Genomic DNA, 17,326 nt, shown 5'->3' with positions numbered 1-17,326 from the left:
CACGGGCACCGGCCTGCGGTGTCCCCCATGTTCTGGAAGACGCGGGGTCCATGCTGTGGCCTGGGGCGGGGGGCGGGGGGCTCCTGGTAGCGGCGGGACCGGCCGTGTCCAGCCCGGGGCCCCAGCAGGAAGGCGTCACAGCGTCCACCCACACCACCAAGCAACCGGCCACTTCCGGGTTCGAGGAACTTGCACCAAAGAACAAAACAATTCTAATGGCAACTCTCGACTTCATCTCTGGAGACGCAGACGGGAGAGCAGCCACATGAAAGAGGATCCACTGAGACATGGGATCCACTACGGGAGACAGGCGCTCGCCTCGACCACGGGAGCCCCCCCTCTCCGTGGCCTCGTTGTCCTTTGATCGCCCAATAACGCGTTTCTCTCCCGCACGCACCAGCGTTTCTTCATCCTCGGCCACTGGTTAGCTCTCTCCCGGGAGGAGAGGTGGGTGTCGAGGACGCTGCAAAGAACGCGTGTCTGCGGGGCCTCTCCCCCCGGGGGCCTGGCTCCGAGGCCCAGAGGGCCGGGCAGAAGGGCCGCCTTGGCCCTCACGGTCCCCCTCGTCCCGGCTCATTTTGTTTTCCGCGTGGTGGATGGTGGCCCTCGGGGCTGGCCCTGGGCGGCCAGGGGCCCGGGAGTCACTGCTGGGGCCGGGTCCAGGGGCTGATCCACATCACCTCCACATGGAAGGGGACAGGACGTGACAGCGGTGAGTCCTGGGGAGAGCCCTGCGGAACGGTCTGGACGGTTCTGGAAGGGCAGCCAGGTCCCACGGAGTGCAGGGTGCGAGAGGGAAACCGCCGTGGCTGTGAGGCCTGATGGCGTCAGGTCAGGGGGCCTGGCTGGACGTCGGGGACGCCTGAGGGGCTGGAGGGTGGGTGTGTGCAGGGGGTGGCTCAGGCTGCTGCAGCACCTCCCCCTCGTCCTGCCGGTGGTGTCCATCAGGTCGGCCCCTGCTCCCAGGAGCCACGGAGGGCGGCCCCCCACCCGGGAGCCATGGTTCAGGACCAACAGGTCAGGCGAAAGCTCGCTTCCCACTTGACTCTTTAGGGTCCTACACACTGACAGACACACACACGCACACGCACTCATGCACACATACACATGCACGCGCACACATGCACTTGCATGCACTTGCACACGCATGCACACATGTGGACGCGCACACACACTTTTTAAATTACTCTCTGAAAGTGCAGGTGGGGCCGAGGCCTGCCCCCCAGCAAGCTCAGGCCCGGCGTCGAGAGGCCTCCCCCCACCAGGCCCGTCCATCACCCTCGGGGCCCCATGGAGCCGTTGCAAACACGATCCCTCCTCCTTTCACTGAATTAAGACAGATGGCGGCTGGTAACGGGCTGAGGCTCGTGAGGAACCCGGAGGCCCCGGCCCGAGGAAGGAGGCCTGGCCGGTCCTGTCTCCCCGGATGACCGGGAGGGTCCGCAGAGAGGCGAGCGGCGGGCTGGACGACCCTCCGACTCCGGCGGGGAGCTCACAGGCGTGAGCCCCGGGGTGGCCCCTCTCCACCGGCTGCGACCTTCAGGCTGACCTTGAGCTCTTGGAGCCGCCATCTGCGTTCTGTTGAGGCCACAGGGAAGGTGTTCAGCTGTTGTGACGCGTTGTGCGGGTGCCAGGCGCGGGGCCTGGGGACGGGGCCACGGGCTGAGGAAGCCAGCGCTGGCCTCCGTGTCCGGGTCCTGCAGGAGGTTCTGGGGGGCGGGGTCAGCGTGGGGACGGGGCAACGGGAGGGGCGGGAACCCTCGGGAACACGGGGTGGTGCGGACTCCAAGGTGCGCGTCGGTCTGGTGGCCGCCTGCTCTCGGCACGGCCTCCAGGAAAAAGGCTTGTGTTTCTGTCGGGGGAGGAGACCGCGTCTGGGGCCAGCACTGCATCTTGTCGGGCCGATCCCACCCCGGGCCCATCTGCCCAGGCGGTGCGGGCCCTGCGTGCCAGCAGCCTGGAGTCTCGGGGAGGGGGGGGGGGCGGGCAAGCCGCAGGGGGTGGCCGGCCGCAGGGGACAACCCTGTGGGGGTGCAGGATGGCCGAGCTGTGTTTTCCTAAAAGTGGGGGTCAGGCTGCTCCCACACACAGTCCCTCCTCGCTCAGGCAGCCTCGGGGACCCGCTCCAACAGCCCTTCCCCGGGTGGCGGGAGCTGAGAGCCAGCAGAGGGGCGGGGAGGGGCTGCCGAGGTGCTGAGGCCGAGCTGTGAGGGCCACCTCTCCGGGCGCCAGGGTCCCGACGCCCAGTGGAGCAGGATCCACCCTGTCTGCACGTCTCTGGGGGAGGAGGGCATCGGGGAGAGGGACCAGCCCACCATCCAGAGAGAGACCCGTGGCCCCAAACGACAGAACAGCCTCAAGGGGGGATGCAGGTCTAGCAGGGACATCAGGCGTGGGACACCCCTCCACCAGGTGACAGACACATCATCACAGCTGCGTGATTACCGCGACCTACAGAACCGCCCGCCACTGTGGCTCCGTGGTTGAATGCCCACACCTATGAACCAGGAGGTCACGGTTCGATTCCTGGCCAGGGCTCATGTCCAGGTTGCAGGCTCGATCCCCAGTAGGGGGTGTGCAGGAGGCAGCCGATCAATGATCCTCTCTTATCATTGATGTTTCTATTTCTCTCTCCCTCACCCTTCCTCTCAGACATCAATAAATACACACGGAGTGGCCAGATGATGATGATCTCTGGACGCATAATCGTCTGGCCACTCCGTGTACTTCTCTTGAGCACCTCATTTATTTGATATCAGAGATACCATAAATCGTGCACCTGATCAGTGTTCCCCTTTGCACTGGCTGATAGAAAGCTCAGGGCGCCCTGACCGGTTTGGCTCAGTGGATAGAGCGTCGGCCTGTGCACTGAAGGGTCCCACGTTCGATTCCAGTCGAGGGCATGTACCTGGGTTGCGGGCACATACCCAGTAGGGAGTGTGCAGGAGGCAGCTGATCCATGTTTCTCTCTCATCGATGTTTCTAACTCTCTAACCCTCTCCCTTCCTCTCTGTAAAAAATCAATAAAATATATTTTTTTAAAGAAAGAAAGAAAGAAAGCTCAGGGCAAAGAGGTGGTTGATCTCCAGCCAAAGTCTAGAATACTTTGGGGACCCATTTGAGATACAAATACACTGAGTGGCCAGGTTATTATGTGTTCAGCGATCCTCATAATCTGGCCACTCCGTGTACATATTTTTTAAAAAAGATGATCTATCAGTGGTGAGAAACAAGAATGTTTCCCACTAAGATCATGTGTGAGGCGAGGATGGCCCCTCGCCACTCCCTTCAGCATCATACCGGAAGTCCTAGCCAACGCAATAAGGCAAGAAAAGGAAATGAAAGAGATGCAGGTTGGGAAGGAAGACATAAAACCCTCTTAGTCCACAGGCGACATAATCATTTATGTGGAAAATCCGAAGAATGGACAAAAGATTCCTGGAACTAATAGTGATTCTAGCAAGGCTGTAGGATACAAGGTTAATATTGACAAACATCCATTTCTTTTCTATATGCCAGCCATAAATTAGTGGACTTTGCCATTAAAAAAACAGTAGCATATACAGGGTGTCCCCCCAAAACTGTATACACACTATGCAGGCAGTGCTGATTAAAATACATTTCATTTTCAAAATGTCATCGAATCTACAGCTATCCGCTATTAAAGTGTATATGCATTTTGAGGGGGACACCCTCTATATTAGCACCTGCTAAAACATCTATATATATAAAAGGCTAATATGCAAAGTGTCTCCTCGAGAGTTTGACCAGGAGACCGGGAGTTCAATCGCTCACTGTGACCACCAGGGGGAGGCTCGGAACGAATGAAGGCCCCGGCCAGTAGCGGAAGGTCCCAATTGGCTCTGATCACCGGTCAGGCCTAGGGACTCTACCCGTGCATGAATTTTATGCACCAGGCCTCTAGTATTTAGATAGAATCCTAACAAAACACATACAAGGTCTGTGTGAAGAAATGTCCCATGGGTGGGGAGACTTAACATGGTCTAGGGGTCAGTTGTCCCCAAGTGGAGCTGTGGATTCAAAGCCGTCTTGATAAGGATCCCAGATCGTCATCTGGTGGGTACCCACACGCTGAGTCTAAAGTTTATATGGAGAATCAAGAGACCCAGCCCAGCCCAGCCCTGACCGGTGTGGCTCAGTGGATAGAGCGTCGGCCTGCGGACTGAAGGGTCCCAGGTTCAATTCCGGTCAAGGGCATGTACCTTGGTTGCGGGCACATCCCCAGTAGGAGGTGTGCAGGAGGCAGCTGATCGATGTTGCTCTCTCATCGATGTTTCTAGCTCTCCCTCTCCCTTCCTCTCTGTAAAAAATCAATAAAACATACTTTTTAAAAAATAGAGGTGAAAATAAATAAGTAAAAGAGAGAGAGAGAGAGAGAGAGAGAGAGAGAGAGAGAGAGAGAGAGACCCAGCCCAGACAAGAACAAGCTGGAGACGGACCCTTCCTGGCTTCTAGACTCGCTGGGAAGCCACAGTACGCGGCGCTGGCCAAGACGGGACACACAGACCGGGGGGCGGAAGCCAGAAACGGCCCGTGCGTAGAGGCAGCTGACCTGTGAGAAGGCAGCAGGGGCCACGGCACGCACCGCGCCCGTCTCCTCAGCAGACGGTGCCGCGCGGCAGCCACGTGCCGGCCCGCGGGGGCAGGCGCAGGCCCTGCACCCTGCACCGCAATTCATTCAAAACGAGTCACGGCCGGCATGTCAAGGGCACAACTGTCCCGTCCTGGAGGGGGGCGCAGGAGGGCGCCTCGGCGGGCTCGAGGACGTGACGCCTCTTTATTTATTCTTGTTTTTGTTTTGCAGTCGATCTTTATTGTTGAGAGTATCACATATGGCGATGCCTCTTTAGACACAACACCAGATGTGATCCGTGAAGGTCATCGCTGACGAGCTAGACTCCGTGGAAACGTGACACTCCTGCTCTTTGAAGTACTGGAAGATACGCCGCTGAAGGAAAATATTTGCCAAAGACGCATCTGATCCAGGACTGTTACCCAAGACACGGGACAAACTCTTAGAAATTAGCCATAAGAGAGCAAACACCCCAATTTTTTAAAAAATGGGCCAAACACCACCCCAAGGTAGACACACAGATGAAAGGTGATCCTAGGCAAAGATCTCCACACCACGTGGTCGGGGAACGCACGTTAAAACGGGAGACACGGCGACCCACGGTTAGCGCGGCCCCGATCCGGGGCGGGACACCAGCAGGTGCCGGCGGGCGGGGCAGCAGGACCCCACGCTCCTAGCTGGGGGGACGCGGCGCGGGGCAGCGCGGGAAGGCAGGGTGGTGGCCTCTTACAGAACCAAACGCGGACCTGCCCGCTCCCGGGGGGTCCCCCCAAGGAGCTGGAGACACAGCCCCCACCCGCAGGCCGGTGCCTGCGAGCTTCAGCCCTGACCGCCTGCAGGCACCGCGACGCCCCTCCGCTGCGGACACACCAGCACGCGGTCAGTGCGGACGGTGGACGGTGCACAGCGCGAGGAAGGAAGGCGCTGGCGAGGCCGGGACGACGGAGGAGCCTTAGATGCGCGTGACCAGGCGACAGGGGCCGCCTGAACGGCCTGCCCGTGTGCGATCCCAGCTAGGCGGCATCTGGAAAAGGCAAAGCTGTGGGGGCAGAAGAGCACCCGTGGGGGCGGGGGCCGGCAGGAGGGAGGGGGAGGCAGTGCCCGGGGGAGCTCAGGGCGGGGACCCTGCCCCGCGGGACCCTGTGATGGTGTCCACGTGTCATTTCACATCTGTCCCAGCCCACAGGGTGTCCAGCAGCAAGGGTGACCCCGAAGGTCACCGGTGGACCTTGGGGGATGGCCCGTCGGGGCAGGTTCCTGGATTGTAACGTGTCCCGTCGGGCGGGACGGAGAGGGCGCGGGGGCTGTGCGTGTGTGGGCGCAGGGGGGTGGGAAAGCTCTGCACGGCCCTCTCCATCTTGCCGTGAGCCTTACCTGCCCTCAGAACCAGCTGGGAAAGCCGGGGCGCGTGGGAACGTTGCATTAAACAACCCCTCGACGCCGCGACACACGGTAAGCCGCGGCCAGGCCTGCTCTGTGCGGGGCGTCATGGCCCCTGTTGGGGAGCAAGACAGAGCCCCTCTGGTCTGGAATCCTGAGGGCGGAGCCGCCCAAGACCCGTGTCGGCCCGCTTCCCAGCCGCCCCCCACCCCGCCCCGGGGGGCACTTCACAGCTCAAAGCCGAGAGCAGCACCAGCCCACCCCGCCTCAGCCTGCTGCCACCATGGCCATCGGGCCATCGGCGTCAGTAGGAGGAGCTGGCCGGGCGGCCCTGGGCGATGGAGGTGACGGGAGGTGCTTCTTCCACGTCTACTCCCACCCTCCCCGCGGCGCCCTCTCCGGGGCACAGGAAGGGCACGTCTGTGGCGAGATGGGCGCCGGAAGGGTTTGCTCCCGGGTCTCCATGGAGTGGGGGGCTTTCCGCAGGCAAGTCGAGTCCGAGCCACCCGTCTCCTCCAGAAACGCAGGTTGGTGGCCAGCGGGCCTTATGCTCCCGTCCGAGGGCCACCACCCTCCGCCCGTGACAGCCATCACCACCTCCCGCCCAGGCGGCTTATTCCTGGCCCTTGTCTCCGTCCCCATGGCGGCGACCACACCCTCCCTCGGTGAACAGATAGAGGGGCCGCGGCCACCGTGTCCGCCCCGCCCAGCGCCTGCGGACCCCCGCGGCCTGCCAGCTTTGTCCTCCCCGGCTCCGCCCCCCAGGGAGCGGCAACAATCCGATCTGCAAGCTGCTGACAAGGATCTGGGCCAGCCATGGGCAAACTACAGCCCGCGGGCCGGATCCGGCCCGTTCGGCTGTTCTATCCGGCCCGCGGAGCCGAAAGAGCGGAGGGTTCTCTTGCTCTCCCCTCCGCTCCTTTACTTTGAATTTATATTCGTTCACACAAACACTCCATGCTTTTGTTCCGGCCCTCCGGTCCAGTTTAAGAACCCATGGTGGCCCTCGAGTCAAAAAGTTTGCCCACCCCTGAGATTCTGGGCTGTGGCGAGAAATGAGCGGACGGCGCGCTCCTGGGCACCTGGTCCGTCTCAGTGCCACTCGGAGGCGTCCAAACGGGCCGAGGAATGCCAGACGCAGTGCTCCGGGAACGCGTGCCAGCACCACGCAGCGTGTTCCACCAGCCCCCGCCCCGTCAGGCGGGCCCGGGACAGGTGCGTCTCACCTGGGGGCGCTCCCTCCCCAGCACACCTCGGACCCGAACCACGCCCTGGTGCTTAGGGGGATAAAACAATTCTGTGGAAGGCCGTGGAGTGCGACGGGGGACAGACGGTGAAACGGATCAGGGCCGGGGCTGAGGGATGGTCTGAAGGACGCTGCCCCCTGCGGAGCAGGGCGGGCGCTGGGCAGCTGCCCCTGTCCATCAGCCCCGCCCCCGGGGAGGGAGGGCGGGAGACCTGGGGAGCTCTGGGGGACAGCCTCACGGGCAGGTGGCACAGCAGAGCCCTGACCCGTCCTCAGAGGGGTCTGCACGGCCGGGGGCTCCCCGCAGAGGCTGTGTCCGGGTCCACCGCAGACCTCCAGGCCGCCCGCCTCCTCCCGCCGGTTCCAGCTGGGACTCACGCCTGGCTCCTCCCCCAGCGCGGCGTCCAGGGTTCCGGGCGCCTCGGCGTCCCCGGCTGGATGCGGTGCCAGAGGAGAGGGTCAGGTGAGTCTGAGGTCTGGGCCCGAGCCACTGGACAGATGACAGGCTGACTGGGTGGGCGTGCCGCCGGCAAAGTGACGGAGGGGTGGGGGGAGCCGGGGGGTCCCTCTGGGGCAGCGAGGGCAGCGGTTGGCAGCCCGTGGCCCACACGTACGAATTGCTGCAGTTCTGCGGCACACCGAAAAGTAATGTTTTCTGATCTAACAAAAAAACAAGTATAACCTTTTATTCATTCACACCGATGGCTATTGTGTTGGCTGTTGTCATTTACTTCAAATGTATTTTTTATTGATTTCAGAGAGGAAGGGAGAGTTAGAAGCATCCATGATGAGAGAGAATCATGGATCGACTGCCCCCTGCACGCCCCACACTGGGGATCGAGCCCACAACCCGGGCCTGTGACCGGGGATCGAGAGTGACCTCCTGGTTCCTCGGTCAACGCTCCGCCCCTGAGCCCCGCGGGCGGGTGCTGCGGTCATTTTCTGTCTGACAATCTAAAGGAAGAGGGGCCGGGCCCCGACGACACCGTCAGGCGTCGCATGTTCTAAACACGCTTGCGCACACCGCTGGGCTCGCCCGCCGCCTTGGGGACGGAGCCTTGACCGTGGCCGCGGCGTCCTCTCGCGTGCTCCTCACTCTGACTCGGGGGTGCGTCCGCCTGAGCGGGTCCCTTGGTGCTGGGTCTGTGCATGCCTGGGCCCCGGCACCCGGTGGTGCCCGAGAGCTGCCCCAGGGAACCCGACAGTCCCACGCCTGCTCCCCTCGCTTCCTCCGTGTCGCTCATGAGCTTGGTCCCACCGTGGGCTGTAACCGTGACTCGCCCGCCCTCCTAGGAGCGTCCCAGTCCCTTGTGGGGGTTCTTACAGGATGAGCGACCTGGACGACAGCTCCCTGAGCCCCCGGCCTCCCCCGAGCCCCTCCGATCCCCGATTCCCACCAGCCCGGGCGGCGGGGTCTGCCCCTCTCCGGGCCTCCCCAGCAGGGCCCCACACCTCTCGGCACCCACGGGCCCGGGAGACCCAGTCTCACTTCTAATTGAGTCATTGATTGACTCCGCCTGGAGGGCAGGGGTCTCTGTGAGGCGCAATTACTTCCTTGTACCCAGGCGCTGCGATTGTGTAACGATTGCCTCCGTCGCGAGCCAGGCATCCATCCCGCTTTTAATTAAATTAATCCGTTAGCGCACAGCCTGCCTCGCGCTGGCCCAGCCACGTGCTCCTGGGAACCGAGGGCATTCTGTACCGGGTCGGATGGTCAGCTCATCGTCCGCACCACCCCTGCGGAGGTCAGTCCTCTGTGGCCTGAATGTGACCTCCTCTCGGCTCCCCCGGCTCCTAGAAGTCACGGGCGCGGGGGCCACCGTGTGGCACGGAGAGCCGGGCCGCGGGCACCCTCCGGGGCAGCCGGGAGGGTGAGGAATTAGAACCCGCCCTGCCGAGGCGGTGGCGGAGGAAAATGCAGCCAAAGATGCCGAACGCCTGGCACGTGAACCACGCAAACAGCGAGTCAGAGATGCTACTCGGAGGCTGGTCTCCGCCCCGGGAATTACAGGCGGAGACACAGAGGCAGTTTCTGTAAGGTCTGGGGCTGGGAAAGCAGGAACTTTACATAAAAACTTTGCTTTCTAGCCTGCTTGAATAACGAGGAAAATAAACTTAAGCTGTCTGACCTTGTAGGCCAGAGACTAGATATGCCCATAATTTCAATGCCATGCCAGGTGCATTTTTTAATTAAATAGAACTGTGTTGTTTTCGAGGCCAGCAGCGAGATAACCACTAAGTGCACATAGGGCTGGCTCTTTCATAAAAAGGGAAGTTCTGCTTGTAGCCTTGCTTAGAATTTGAATTCATTTTCTCTAAGCCCACCGGTGCAGCCACCGGTGAATAAAGTGTGACTCCCCCGGCCTGTGCTCTCGGACCGCGGGACCTCACCCGAGAGCTTTCAATAAACGCGATTTTGCCGAAACCGGTTTGGCTCAGTGGATAGAGCGTCGGCCTGCGGACTGAAGGGTCCCAGGTTCCATTCCGGTCAAGGGCATGTACCTTGGTTGCGGGCACATCCTCAGTGGGAGGTGTGCAGGAGGCAGCTGATCGATGTTTCTCTCTCATCGATGTTTCTAGCTCTCTATCCCTCTCCCTTCCTCTCTGTGAAATATCAATAAAATATATTTTAAAAAATAAAAATAAATAAATAAATAAACGCGATTTTTCGCTTTCACCCTGCTTGTCTTGGTCAACTTATTGGCTGCGGTCAGATTAAGTCTTACATCTCTGATTAAACCTTACAGTTTCTCCGAGCCCACACGGGCCCTTGGAGCTCTGGGCTGTGTTCTGGCTTTTATTCTACCGCTTTCTATTCCTGGTTCCCACAGTCCCCAAAATGGACAAGGAGTGCGTGTTGGGCCAGCACGAAAGGGAATGCGTTATGAAAAACCCTGTAAGAAAAATGTCACAGGATTCTCATCCCCTCGGGGGCCAGAGTCCGATAACCAGGACCGTGTGCCCCGGAGCAAGGCTGTCTCGGTGTACAAGGTCCTTCCCTACATGTGACCTTGACCGGTAAACAGATGACCTCTGTGTGGGAAATGGGACAAGATCTTTTTCTCACCCTTATTTACTTCTTTTTGTAAATATTTTCTTTTTCTTTTTTTTTTAATATATTTTATTGATTTTTTACAGAGAGGAAGGAAGAGGGATAGATAGTCAGAAACATCGATGAGAGAGAAACATCGATCAGCTGCCTCCTGCACACCTCCTTCTGGGGATGTGCCCGCAACCAAGTTACATGCCCTTGACCGGAATTGAACCTGGGACCTTTCAGTCCGCAGGCTGACGCTCTATCCACTGAGCCACACCGGTTTTGGCTGTAAATATTTTCTTATTGATTTCAGAGAGGAAGAGAGAGGGAGAGGGAGATAGAAACACCAATGATGAGAATCATCGATTGGCTGCCTCCTTCACACCCCACACTGGGGATCGATCCCGCAACCCAGGTATGTGCCCTGATCGGGTGTCAAACCATGGCCCCCTCGTTCATAGGTCGATGCTCAACCCCTGAGCCACACCGGCTGGGCTCCCACCCCTGTTTTTATTTTGTTTGTTACTGTTGTACATATCATACATTTAAAACAATGCATAAAATGGCCCTGGCTCGTGTTGCTCAGTGGATAGAGCATCTGCCTGTGGACTGAAGGGTCCCAGGTTCGATTCCAGGTCAAGGGCACGTACCTCAGTTGCAGGCTCCTCCCCGGCCCAGGCCCTGGTCAGGGCTCGTGCAGGAGGCAGCCCATCGATGTGTTTCTGTCACATCGATGTTTCTCTCTGTCTTTCCCTCTCTCTTCCACGCTCTCTAAAAATCAATGGAAAAATCTCCTGAGCTGTGGATGTAAAAAAATAAATAGTGCAAAAAATAGAAATACCGTTTATAGAAAAGCAACAGGACGAACACCAAGTCCGCCCCGTGGCCTGAACTATTGAGAGCCTTGGGCCTCCCCCAGTTCTCCCTCCCCGCCCTGGCCCACCCCTAACGTTCTCGGGGCTTTGAGCAAGAGCACAAACACAGCTCCACGCACCGTATGTCGAAATATTTACAAATGATAAATCAAGTTAACGAACTGTTAAATAAAAAATGTTCTAGCTCCTGCTTTGACAAATGTACCTTCATCAGAACAGGATTGAAAAGTTGTATAAAATGACGGCTTCTGTTTTGATAACTGAGAACTGGCTCAGTACCAAACAGGAGGGGGGCTGGTGACGGCGGCCTCTGCCGGGTGTTCTGCCGATGGGCCGACGCGCCTCGGTGAGTAATAAAACCAGCACGTGCACGATTTATAAATGGCTGCACGTGTATTCTATACAGTTTATTTTCTCGCCTCCGTTTCAGCAAGATCGCTAATTATGCTGTTATAATGAAGATTCTCGTGTAATTTGCATCTTATTGACAGTCGTGACAAATGAGCACCTCCCCTGAGCGGTAGATCGCGGCGAGTTCGGAAGAATGAGTTTCAGCTCGGAGAGACTTTGATCTGCGCCGAGGCGGCAGCAGCTGGGGCTGTCGGAACAATTCTTAAAGGAGAAAGCCGGTTTGGAAATTAACCACATTTCTCTGAAATGTTGCTTATCATGCTTTTTGTTTTGTTAATCCTCACCCGAGGATATTTTTTCCCATGGATTTTCAGACAGAGTGGAAGGGAGGGGACGGGGGGGGGGGGGAGAGAGAGAGAAAGAGAGAGAGAGAGAGAGAAAACACACACATTGATGTGAGAGACACATGGAGGCCCCCCCCCCCCGGGTGTGCCCTTGACCGGGAATTGAACCTGCGACCCTTTGGTGCCCAGGACCACGCTCTAACCCAGCCATGGGCAAACTACGGCCCGAGGGCCGGATCCGGCCCGTTCGGCTGTTCTATCCGGCCCGCGGAGCCGAAAGAGCGGAGGGTTCTCTTGCTCTCCCCTCCGCTCCTTTACTTTGAATTTATATTAGTTCACACAAACACTCCATCCATGCTTTTGTTCCGGCCCTCCGGTCCAGTTTAAGAACCCATGGTGGCCCTCGAGTCAAAAAGTTTGCCTACCCCTGCTCTAACCACTGAGCAAAACGGGCCAGGGCTCACGCATCATGTTTTATCATGGTGATGGGGTTGCATGTTACACATCTGGCCTCTGCACGCAACGCTGGAGGCCAGGTCTGCTCGTCCTGTCCGGGGATGGCCATTCCGGACACTGGGAAGGGGTCCCCTGCTGGCGGCTCATGAGTACTCAGGCTCCCCACAGGCTTCCCACCAGCCGTGGAAGGTTCTAGATGCCTGAAACCGTGACTCAGTAGCCCGGCTGCCTGGGTGACCGGCTGGCCCTGGGTCCTTGGCCCCGCCCCCTTTACCCGCACCCGCCTCCTGGGCCCACGCAGCGTCCCTGGGTGTGTATTGCTCTTTCCCTGCTGGCCCTCTCTCAGAGCGTCCTTTATTTTCTTCCACTTTTCTTCCAGTCAGACCGAAGCCAGTTTAAGCCAAGAGAGACTTCATTAAGGGCCCGTGTCTGCAAGGTACTGGAACAGGGGTGGGCAAACTTTTTGACTCGAGGGCCACCATGGGTTCTTAAACTGGACCGGAGGGCTGGAACAAAAGCATGGATGGAGTGTTTGTGTGAACTAATATAAATTCAAAGTAAAGGAGCGGAGGGGAGAGCAAGAGAACCCTCCGCTCTTTCGGCTCCACGGGCCGGATAGAACAGCCGAACGGGCCGGATACGGCCCGCGGGCCGTAGTTTGCCCACGGCTGTACCGGAACCACCTGCGGTCAGTCAGGGCTCAGCAGACGTCAGCACTCGCTCGGGATGGAGCTGGGCATGGGGACCCCGGCCGCAGCCCTTCCACAGTCCTGCTCACACACCTCGGGCCCTCCCCACGGGAGCAGGCGAGCGGCTCGCGATTCTCAAACTCCGCTTGTTCGTGGACAGGGCGGGGCCGGGATGGCCGGGTCGGCCCTGGAGCCTGGTGGACAGGGGGGGACCACGGCCCGACGTGGGGGACCCGCGGGGCCTGACCGTCCTTCACCCCTGAGTCCGCCGCAGGCGCATCAGACCCCCAGGAGGGGAGAGGCTGTGCAGACGGACGGCAGCGGGCAGCGATGGCTCTGGGCTGGCTGCCACTCGGAGCGCGGCGCACTGACCCGGCGCCGTAGTCAGAAGAGCTACTAAAAAATGATTTATTGATACTCGGGGCCTGTTAAAGCAGGTTAATGCCAATACCATTAGCTCTCGGATCAGGCACTCTCCGCGGAGGGAAAGTTGATAAAACAGCACTAAATGCCGCTCCGACCCGGGCGGGGGAGGGGCGGCGAGGACGTGACCCACAGGGAGAGGGGAGAAACGTGCCTTCCAGGGTCCGGCCTGTCCCGTCCCGTCCTGTCCTGGGAGAGGGCCAGGGGGAGGGTCGCGGGGCCTGGAGCAGCCAGAGAGGTCAGGCGGCGCTGGGTCCCTCGCCTTCCCAGCCGGCTGTCCTGTCGGGTCCCGCAGCTGTAGCACAGGCAGGGGGTCCGGCAGGTGGGCCCTGGGCCCCGCCTTCTGCTCATCGGGGAGCTGGGCCGGGCTGTGGGGCCTCCCCGCCGGCCGCTGTGAGAGCTGGGACAGTCTCCCTGTCCCACCCCAGCCCCAGAGGTGTGTAAGCGGCTGGTGGCTCCCGTCCCAGGTCAGGGGGACCCGCCGGGAGAGCCGCGGGTTCTTCCCTCTGCCGGGGCCGGGGAGGGAGGCTGGGTTCCGCGACGCGTGGGAGGTCTGAGGGGGTCCTCCCTGGGAATCACGTCCCAGCACGTCCCAGTCCTTTCCCGCGTCTCATCCAAGGCCCTAGAGCCGCGGTTTGCCGCTCTGTTGACTAATGAGTTTGCCGACCACTGCCCTAGAGCATTGCCAGCATCGAAGGCCGTGGGTGACCCTGGGCAGCTGTCACTGTCACCTTGGACGCTGCCGTCCTCCCAGCAAAGCCCAGCTCGAGCCCTGGACGCTGGTGAACAGCAGGCAACCTGAGTCTCATCTCAGTGGGTGCTGCCCAGGGGGGACAGTGTGGGTGACCCCGAGGAGGGGACGTGCCCCCCAGGAGCTGGCCAGGAGGGGACAGTGTGGGTGACCCCGAGGAGGGGATGTGTCCTCCAGGAGCTGGCCAGGTGGGGACAATGCTGGGCGACCCCGAGGAGGGGATGTGCCCCCCAGGAGCTGGCCAGGTGGGGCTGCTGACCTTGGAACCAGAACTCCGAGGCCAGGAGAGGCCTTGGCGTTGCCCGGCAGCACCTCTGGGCGTGTGGGTCCCTGAGGCCTCGGGAGGCACGTGGGGTGTGGGTAGCAACCCTGCTTCCCAGTGGGGCCCTGTCGAGGTCACTCGGCTGGAACTCGACCCCTGACCCGGGGCGGTTGTCCCCGGCACTCAGAGGGGCACGTGTCCCCTGTCACACTTGGCCCTGTGCGGGCGCGGCTGCCTGCACACGATCTCTCCCCAAACTCCCCGAAGTGGGGATGGGGTCTCGCTGGCCCCGGCGCTGCCCCTCGGTGTGTGGCTCCCCACGAGGCAAGGGCTTCGGGGGCCACGGGGAGGCCTGGCCTCAGTCCAGCAGCAGCGGCCTCGGCTCCGGGGGCTTGTTTGTTCTGTGAGAACAGCTGCTGCGGCCCCGTCCCCGTTCCAGTTGTTGCTTGTCGCACGGCCATATTTAACGTCTCGGCTGGAAGGCACAGATGTGGTTTGTATGTATTAACGAGCAGCCTCCATCTGCCCACGGGACGTGTTCCATCTCATTCCGTTTCGGAGGCTCTCGGGGAGGCGGCTTGATGAGGTGGGAGGACCTGTGGGGACTCTGTAGCCTGCTCTGCCTCCGTCTGTCTGTGTGGCCTCGGCACCGCCCTTCCCCTCGGGCCCTGGGTTTTCTAAGCAGAAAAGGAAGGTCTTGGGCTTCAATTTCTTCAGCGCTGACATTCTAAGTCACCAGGGTCTGTTCTCTCTCTCTCTCTCTCTCTCTCTCTCTCTCTCTCTCCTCTCTCTCTTTCTGTGTATGTGTGTGTGTGTGTGTGTGTGTGTGTTTTATAAGAGTTGGCGTACAAGCGATGGAGGCTCCTCTCCAGGGGCCACATTTCCTTGGTGACCAGTAGCACCCTCTTTGTGAGAACTTCTGCTCCATTAGATCATTAACTGCACTATGTAAGCAGGTCTCAGCTCTACAACGGGCATCCTGGTTGACTCCATCCAGGGCCAAGCACCTTCATCCACCCATCCAGACACTCATCCATCCTTCTCATCCATCCATCCATCCATTCATCCATCTTCCTGTCCATCCATCCATCCATCCATCCATCCATCCTTCTATCCATCCATTCATCCATCTTCCTGTCCATCCATCCATCCATCCATCCATCCATCCATCCATCTTTCTATCCATCCATCTATCCATCTTCCTATCCATCCATCTTCCTGTCCTTCCAACCATCCATCCATCCATCTTCCTATCCATCCATCCAACTATCCATCCATCCATCTTCCTATCCATCCATCCATCCATCCATCTTCCTATCCATCCATCTAACCATTCATCTATCCATCTTCCTATCCATCCATCCAACTATCCATCCATCCATCTTCCTATCCATCCATCTATCCATCTTCCTATCCATCCATCCAACCATCCATCCATCCATCTATCCATCTTCCTATCCATCTATCCATCTTCTTATCCATCCATCCATCCAACCATCCATCCACCCATCTATCTATCTTCCTATCCATCCATCTATCCATCTTCTTATCCATCCATCCAACTATCCATCCATCCATCTTCCTGTCCATCCATCTATCCATCTTCCTATCCATCTATCCATCTTCTTATCCATCCATCCAACTATCCATCCATCCATCTTCCTGTCCATCCATCTATCCATCTTCCTATCCATCTATCCATCTTCTTATCCATCCATCCAACCATCCATCCACCCATCTATCCATCTTCCTATCCATCCATCCAATCATCCTTCCATCCATCTTCCTGTCCATCCATCTATCCATCTTCTTGTCCATCCACCCATCCATCCACCCATCCTTCCATCCACCCAGCCCTCTGTTGTCCTTTTGTCCATCTGTTCGTTACCCACTCCTCCTTCCACCACAGCATGGAAAGAACATGAGTCTGGGTTCAGAATGACTGGAAATAGAATGCCAAGTAGTCCACTATTTGTGATAGTTGTTATTTTTATCCCTCAGAGCATCTTCCCGCAAAGCCTGGTCTGGACACTGTGCACCTCCTGACCAAAGGGGTGGTTCTGGGTCACCCAGATGCTCCTCTGTGAGTCTCAGGTGAAGGGGGCGGTGCTGGGCCATCTGGAGGCCATGCCAAGATGGGGGGCCAGCGACTGCCTACTGCTCCGGCCCCAGAGCTGCTCCCGCTCACCCTGGGACCTGTCCAGTGTCCTCCCCCCTCCCCGTCGGTCCTGTGTCACCCAGATACCAAGACGCAGAGGTGAGGACACAGCCAGACCCCCAGGAGTGAACTTGCCTGTCGTGTGGAGCCGGTCCAACCCACATCCCCTTCGCCCCCCGAGTGGAGAACTCTTGGAAGATATTTCTCTCCAGCACGGGAGGGATTTATGGGCACAACTAACCATCTATGAACATCATCTGAGGCTGCAGGTGAGGATGGCCCCCATGAATCTGCGCGGCATAAAACCCCGAGCCGGAGGCTTAGTGGACAGCCAATAGAAAAGCCCGATGAATGCGAACCTGTTTATTCTGCTTACAAGGAGAGGACATCCGGGACTCAGCCCGGCAGGAAATGGGCTGGGGCTGCTCACGTAGCCCAGCTGTTGGCCCTGGAACTGGGGGTGATGGCTGCCCTCAGTTAGAGCAGCGTCTCCGGGGCGCATGCTGTGGCCGGGATGGAGGCTTCTGGGAAAGTGAGGCTGAAACCCCAGGCGGGCAGCAGCGGGCCTGTGTGAGGAGATCCCAGCGGGGAGTCAGACTGCAGTTAGGACAGCCCTGTGGATGTGGCCGCCCTGGCCGGAGCCGGGCTCAGCAGGCGCCCCAGCTCAGCCCCTCAGATCCGCTCCCCCCACCCCCCACCCACCAAGGACCTTGTGTCTAAGTCAAGCATGTCAAACTCGCGGCCCACAACGAATATTTTT

This window comes from Plecotus auritus, assembly GCF_963455305.1.
Source record: "Plecotus auritus genome assembly, chromosome: 3".
Taxonomy (NCBI): domain Eukaryota; kingdom Metazoa; phylum Chordata; class Mammalia; order Chiroptera; family Vespertilionidae; genus Plecotus; species Plecotus auritus.
The sequence above is the reverse complement of the archived record's forward strand: the minus strand, read 5'-3'. Positions refer to the sequence as shown.